Source organism: Beta vulgaris, chromosome 6, assembly GCF_026745355.1.
Source record: "Beta vulgaris subsp. vulgaris cultivar EL10 chromosome 6, EL10.2, whole genome shotgun sequence".
Taxonomy (NCBI): domain Eukaryota; kingdom Viridiplantae; phylum Streptophyta; class Magnoliopsida; order Caryophyllales; family Amaranthaceae; genus Beta; species Beta vulgaris.
The window spans coordinates 50,169,042-50,176,090 of NC_079207.1; positions in this window are offsets into that span (position 1 = coordinate 50,169,042).

Below are 7,049 nucleotides of genomic sequence, written 5' to 3' on the forward strand. Positions count from 1 at the left end.
GTTTAATTATGAGCTACATGCGTTCTGTAAGAACATGTTTGAACGTTTATTAATTTTATTATGCACTTGAATCATGCCTTTAGTTCAATATTGTTATAAAGTTTGATCTTTGAATCTATATTATTCATATAATTTGCAAGGAGTTTGATATATAAATACATGTTTAAAGATTTAAAAAGGGAGTGTTTTTGAACTATTATTCCTTTTTAAAGGTTACCCCTTGAGCAAGTTATTTTATTTATCGTTTTTCGATGTAGTACTATTCTTTTTAAAGGAGGATTATTTCAGAAGGATTTACATTAGGTATATGATCTTCTATTATCGCAATTATAAAGAGGCAACAACTTGTTATTTATTAGCAAAAATAGTAGTTATTAATATTATTTACCCAGGCAACGGCTTGTTATTTATTAGCAAGAACGGTAGCCTTTATATTATTTACCCATGTACTTTATGCATAAGTCATGTGGATAAGGTACTAACCTCTCGTAATAGACTCAGTAAGGGATACTAAACTTGGGGGGGTATGCACACTTTAGGAAATGTACATAGGCAAGGAAAAAGGATTTTTATTAAAATTATATATATACTTTATATTATACATGTATTACATGTATCCAAGGAAGGCTTTCTAAATTAAATATTTCAATGTTTAATTAAATAAAGTGTTTAATATTTCGTATATACATGTACTCAGTATTTTTACTAACACGCCTTTTGTTTTGTTTTATGGCTTTGTCCCTGTGATGACTCGATTTTGGCGAGTGGAATTTACAGGTTGATATGATGCACACTTCATATAGGGAGCTAGTGAGGAATCATAATTAGTCAAAGAATTATTACTTTACTTTCTTTATTTCCATTGTTATATAACAATAAAGTTGATATTAATAAAGAGAAGTTACTTTAGTTATTCCGCTACATTAGTTAAAATTCAGTTAGTAGCTAGTATTAAATCCTTTAACGTTATCACGTGGCGGTAATACTCTCAAGTTTCTCAAGTGTTTTATATTAAAATAAGTTTTCCAAAAGAGAGAAACTTTGAGGTGTTAGACGGTCTCAACAGCACTCAACTTGAGCAACATTCCTATCGTGCACATTCTGCAACCTACAATAGACAGGCATCAAATAAACGAAACCGGTACTGAAGTTGCCTGTGAAGACGCATACTGGACGGAGGAGTACATTTAATGTCTAAAAGAAGGCACCTTACCCCAGCAACTCAGTGATCCACGAACCTTCAAGGTAAAAGCATCCCATTTCATCTTAATTAATAACATCCTGTTTTGTAAGTCAGTTGCAAGTCCTTACTTAAGGTGCCTCAAAAAGCAAGATGTACCAGTTGTCTTGCGCGAACTAAACGATGGCGAATGTGGCAACCACGCTGGAGGTAGGAGTCTATCCAATAAAGCCCTTGGGATAGGCTATTTCTGGCCCACTATGAGGAAAGATGCCATAGAATATGCTAGGAAATGTGGTAACACGCTGAGCAAATTCACTCAATCTTGGCACCTTGTCCATTCATGAAGTGGAGAATGGATATCGTCGGTAAACTTTTGCAAGCTCCAAGGCAACGAGTATTCATGCTAAACATGACGGATTACTTCTCTAAATGGATTAAGGCAGAAGCATATCGAAACGTCACCGACTCCGAGGTAATATCTTTCATTAAACGCAACATATTATGCAGGTTTCGCATCCCTTCATAAATAATGTGCGACAATGGGTCGCAATTCATAAGTGGCAAGACGCGCAAATTCTGCCAAAAATGGAACATCAAGCTAGACTAGAGATGGCAATGGGTAGGCTCTAGACAGGATCCTCTAGCATGCAGATCCATATTCGTTTTTTAGGCAAGGATCCATATCCTACCTGGGGCAGTTCGACGGAGGGCCTTCTGTTTACGTGCCACTGGTAGGTATCCCCTCCCCGCTCCAACCAGTGAAGGCGGGTGAGGTAAGCATAGTCCAGTAAGGTAGGACCTAAGGCCGGCTGATAACGAGTCTCATCGAAATCAGGGATGGCCCGACCAAACAGAGTAACCAACCCCCCATTCACGATTGGGCGAGAGGTCAACGAGCCATCAGCGCGCCGCTTAGGGTAGGTGGTGGCAATTCGCTCCATTTGGAGCGCAACATGATGAGGGATATTGTAGTGAAAGCGGCGCGGAGTGCCCCGGTACATGTAACTACCTATCAGATAAAGCTCATCCTCCCGAATGAGTTGGCCTTCAACCCTCCCTGTAACACCCCGTATTTTTATACCCGTTTAGTAATTATCTGTATTAAATTATTTGCTGAAAATAATTTCATATTTCTTTTATTAAAAATGTATTTTTTTTTACTAACTTTGACTTTACCTTTGAAGTGGTTAAAAAAAAAACTGATTCCTAGATTTCCTAGGTTAAAACCTAGCTAACCTTATTATAAAAAATAGTGTAAGAGAAGAAAAAAAAGAAAAAAAAATTAGAACCTTGAAAACCTTGGAGCAGCAGTACTCCACGTTATTCTTTTTCTCATCCTCTTTCTTCTACCTTTTGTTCAACAAAAGACTTACACTAAAATTGCAAAAAGATTATCAACCATCACCACACATCAATCGCCACTCATCCGGCTTTAATAGTTCTTGTTTCTCTTGGTGGTTTCTCAAAGGAGAAACTTTTGGGTTATTTGGACTTCGGTTTCAGTCGAGAAAGGGTCAAGAGTCGAGATTGTTGGGTCCTTTATATGTAATTTCACCTCATTATTCCCTTTAATCAAATCACGGGTTTATAGAGGAATCTTTTTGATTGTGTTAAGTATCTTTGATTATTGCTGATAAGGTAAGATTTCTTACTGTGCTTGTACAGATGAGTTGAGAAACTGTTTTATAATGTTTGGAAATTTATTTTCACAACGAGATTTTTATAAATTTATATGTTGAGATTATATCTTCTCAATATTTATATTGAAGAGTTTATGAGTTATTTATGAGACTTATTTAAAAGGAGGAAGTTCCTCTAGTTATCAAGTTGAGATTTTGAAAGGAGGAAGTTCCTCACCCTTACGAGGGTTTATAGATTTTATTGTGGGTTGCCGGTAAGCGGTATTCTCCGAGTTTGGAAGTATGTTGAGTTAACAGTGTCTCAACAATATATTTTAGTAGTTGGGTGTATGTTGATCAATACACTTGCCATTAGTCTTCCTTCTTGGTTCGTTATCAAGTTAGGGGTATGCATACTAGGGACTTTGGTGTTTACCTTGTCTAGTGAGCCTAGCTAGCTCATTGGATTTTATATACTTCCTACTCACAGATTACGAAATTATATTTGAAATTTTACAGAATAGTTCAGAAAGAAAGAAAGATCGTATTTGAGGTTATTAGAAAGTTAATTTTATATATATAATCTGTACCCTTTTAAATGAATTTGTAAGATATTCCTATATATCTTACCTGCACATTGAATATTTGTTTTATTTCAGTATTAAATCTTGCTCAGCCTTTGGCTGATATTACAGTGTTTAATGTGCAGGGACTTGAAGATAGTTAGCTCCAGTTGGGTTAAAGAGTGCGTTGGATCCCTTTTGATTTAATAGGACTTTAAAAAGACTTCCGCTGTTATTTATTTGACTATAGATTTATGTTCTGGTTTGTAATAATTATTTTACATTCTATTTAGTTGGTCTGTAATAATTAGTTAAAACTTTTGGTTATTGTTTTAGTTAGAACCATTAGCCTTTTATTATTAATAATTATCGGGCGTAGCACCTTTGGATTTCCGAGTTTATTTTTATTAAGTTGTTTTAGAAGTATTGGAAATTCAGGTTATTACAGTTGGTATCAGAGCTTTAGGTTACTAAGATTCCTTAAGACGACCTTAAACAAGAATAGGTAAAAAATTTATTAAAAATGAAAAGCCGTTGTGAGGAAGTGATATGGGAAGACAAGGAATTATACTATTATGAGCTGATGATATATACTTCTCTTTTCATGTTCTTGCTTGATTTATTTATAGTTATTTTCTTTTCCTTCTTTTGTTAAGAATAATTTGGTAAGGGTGAATCATTTTTGGTTTATCTTTGTCTCGATTGTGTTTTTAAGATGATGCGTAGACACGCGCGTGCCAAAACTCAAGCTCGAATCGTATGATGCGTGGATAGCTCAATCCACTCGAGCCTTAACTGATGCTATGGAGAAACTTGCTGAGGCTCAAGCTGCTGCTCTTAATACTCCTGTTACTCCTAATGCTGGCAATGTTAGTTCAAAAACTGCTGTGATTTCTAAGGCAATTGACCAGAAGAAACCTTCTTCTTTTGATGGAAAGGGTGACCCTACTAAGATGGAGAACTGGATTAGAGAATTTGACAAATTTTTTACACTCTCCAAGTCCTACCATGAGATGAGGGTTATGCTGCTGCCTATTATCTGGTTGAGGATGCTGATATTTGGTGGACTCATAACAAGTTTGATCTGATACTAAGGTGACTGTGGATGAGGAAGGAGAAGAGCTCATGGAAGAGAGAGAGTTTGGTTGGACTGAGTTCAAGAAGGCGATTCGTGATGAGTTCTTTCCAGCCCATATGAGGAAGAGGAAGAGGGCAGGGTTTAATGATCTCGTGCAGGGAGATATGTCAGTTCATGAGTTCTATGTGAAATTTCAGGAGTTGGCTCGTTTCGCTAAGGGGTTAGTTCCTGATGAGCAGGAGAGAGCGGTGAAATTCGAGAAGTTAGACCTCGATCTTCACTCTAGGATGGGAGCTGGTGAGTATGCCACAGTGAAGGAGGTGTATACTCGTGCTTGTAATGCTGAGAGGATTGAGGAAAAGAGACTAGCTGCAAAGAAGTTGAAATCCACTCCAGCAGGGTCTACTCAGGCACAGAAAAGGTTGACACATCTGGTTCCACTGGTTACAACAAAGGTAGAGGGGGTTTCAATAAAAATCGAAACTTTGGGAACCGTGATTCTGGTGGTAACTATAACAAGGGAGGTTCCAGTCAGCAGTATTCAAAGGACAACCAGAACTCCACTCCTTCCCGTAGCCAGCCCCAAGGTCAGATTCAGAGGACTGATCGGATTTTCTATTGCAAACGTTGTAGTGAGAACCACCCTGGCAAGGATTGTGATGGTAATTTGGTGGAGTGTAATCACTGTGGGAGGAAAGGGCATCGTGCTTATGAATGTTTTAGTAATCCTAGATCGAGGAACTTCAAGCCTGAGATGAGTTCGAGGAATGGGGCACAAGCAGATAAGAGACCCCAGAATGGTAACAACAGTCGCCCTGCTCTTTCTACACCAGGGAATGCTGCACCTAATCGCAATGGAGGGACTGCAAATGCTACTCAGGGACATAGAGGTTATGTGAGGAGGAATACTAGGCAGGTTCATGTGATGAACCAGACTGAGGCAAACACCAAGGGCAACGTGGTCACTGGTACTTTTTCTATTCATTCGATGTCCGTTTATGTGCTATTTGATTCTGGTGCTTCTCATTCTTTTGTGTCTGAACTCTTGTGAAAAAGTTAGGGTTAGAGAACTCTAGGACTTGTGATGTAGACATCTCTATTCCTTCTGGTGTGATCATAACTTGTAATAATTTGTATCCAGATGTCCCTATTATGTGTGGTAGTACCACCCTAGTAGCTGATTTGATAGCTTTTCCTTTGCATGATTTTGATGTAATTCTAGGGATGGATTGGCTTAGTAGGCATAAAGCCAAGATAGATTGTGAGAAACAAAAGGTGTCTGTAGTTGGTCCTAGTGGAGTCCATGAGTTTTATAGAGGGTCTTCTTTGAAAATCATTTCTGCTTTGACTCTAAAATCCTATTTGAGGAAGGGTTGTCCTATGTACTTGTGCCATGTTCACGACACTAGTAAGGAAGAGCCACGTGTTGAAGATGTTCGTATTGCTAATGAGTTTGTAGATGTTTTTCCTGATGATATTCCTGGCATGCCTCCGAGACGTGATGTTGAGTTCAGTGTTGACTTGATGCCTGGAACTGGACCTATTTCTAAGCCTCCTTATAGAATGGCTCCTGCTGAAATGAAAGAACTTAAGGCTCAATTAGAAGAGTTGCTTGATAAGGGCTACATTCGGCCTAGTGTATCCCCATGGGGTGCACCTGTTTTTTTGTGAAGAAGAAAGATGGGAGTCTTCGTTTGTGTATTGATTATAGAGAGCTCAAAAGTTACGTGAAAATAAATACCCCTTGCCAAGAATAGATGATTTGTTTGATCAGTTGGTGGGAGCTGGAGTTTTCTCGAAGATTGATCTGAGATCTGGATACCATCAACTTCGTATTGCAGAGAATGATATTCCTAAGACGCTTTCAGAACTCGCTATGGGCACTATGAGTTTACTGTTATGCCCTTTGGGTTGACTAATGCTCCAGCAGTGTTCATGGACTTGATGAATCGAGTCTTCAGGCCGTACCTGGATAAGTTTGTGGTGGTGTTCATAGATGATATACTGATTTACAAAGGATGCTAGTGAGCATGAAGAGCATCTTCGCACTGTTCTGCAGGTCTTGAGGGAGAATAAGTTGTATGCTAAGTTCTCCAAGTGCGAATTCTGGCTGGAGAAAGTTGCTTTTCTTGGTCATATCATTTCTAGGGAGGGTGTCTCAGTTGATCCATCAAAGATCCAAGCTGTTTCAGAATGGCCTACTCCAAAGAGTGTGACTGAGATTCGCAGTTTCCTTGGCTTGGCGGTTATTATAGGAGGTTTGTGAAGGACTTCTCGAAAATAGCTCGGCTCTGACTGCATTGATGAGGAAGGATACTAGGTATCGTTGGGATGATGATTGTGAGAAGGCATTCCAGATTTTGAAGGAGCGTCTCACCACAGCTCCTGTGTTGACCTTACCTGATGGAACCTTGAGTACGAAGTGTTCACAGATGCTTCGAAGAATGGTCTTGGTTGTGTGCTTATGCAGGATAAAAAGGTTGTTGCTTACGCTTCTAGGCAACTGAAGAACCATGAGTTGAATTATCCGACGCATGATCTAGAATTGGCAGCTGTTGTTTTTGCACTTAAGATCTGGCGTCATTATCTGCTTGGCACATCATTCA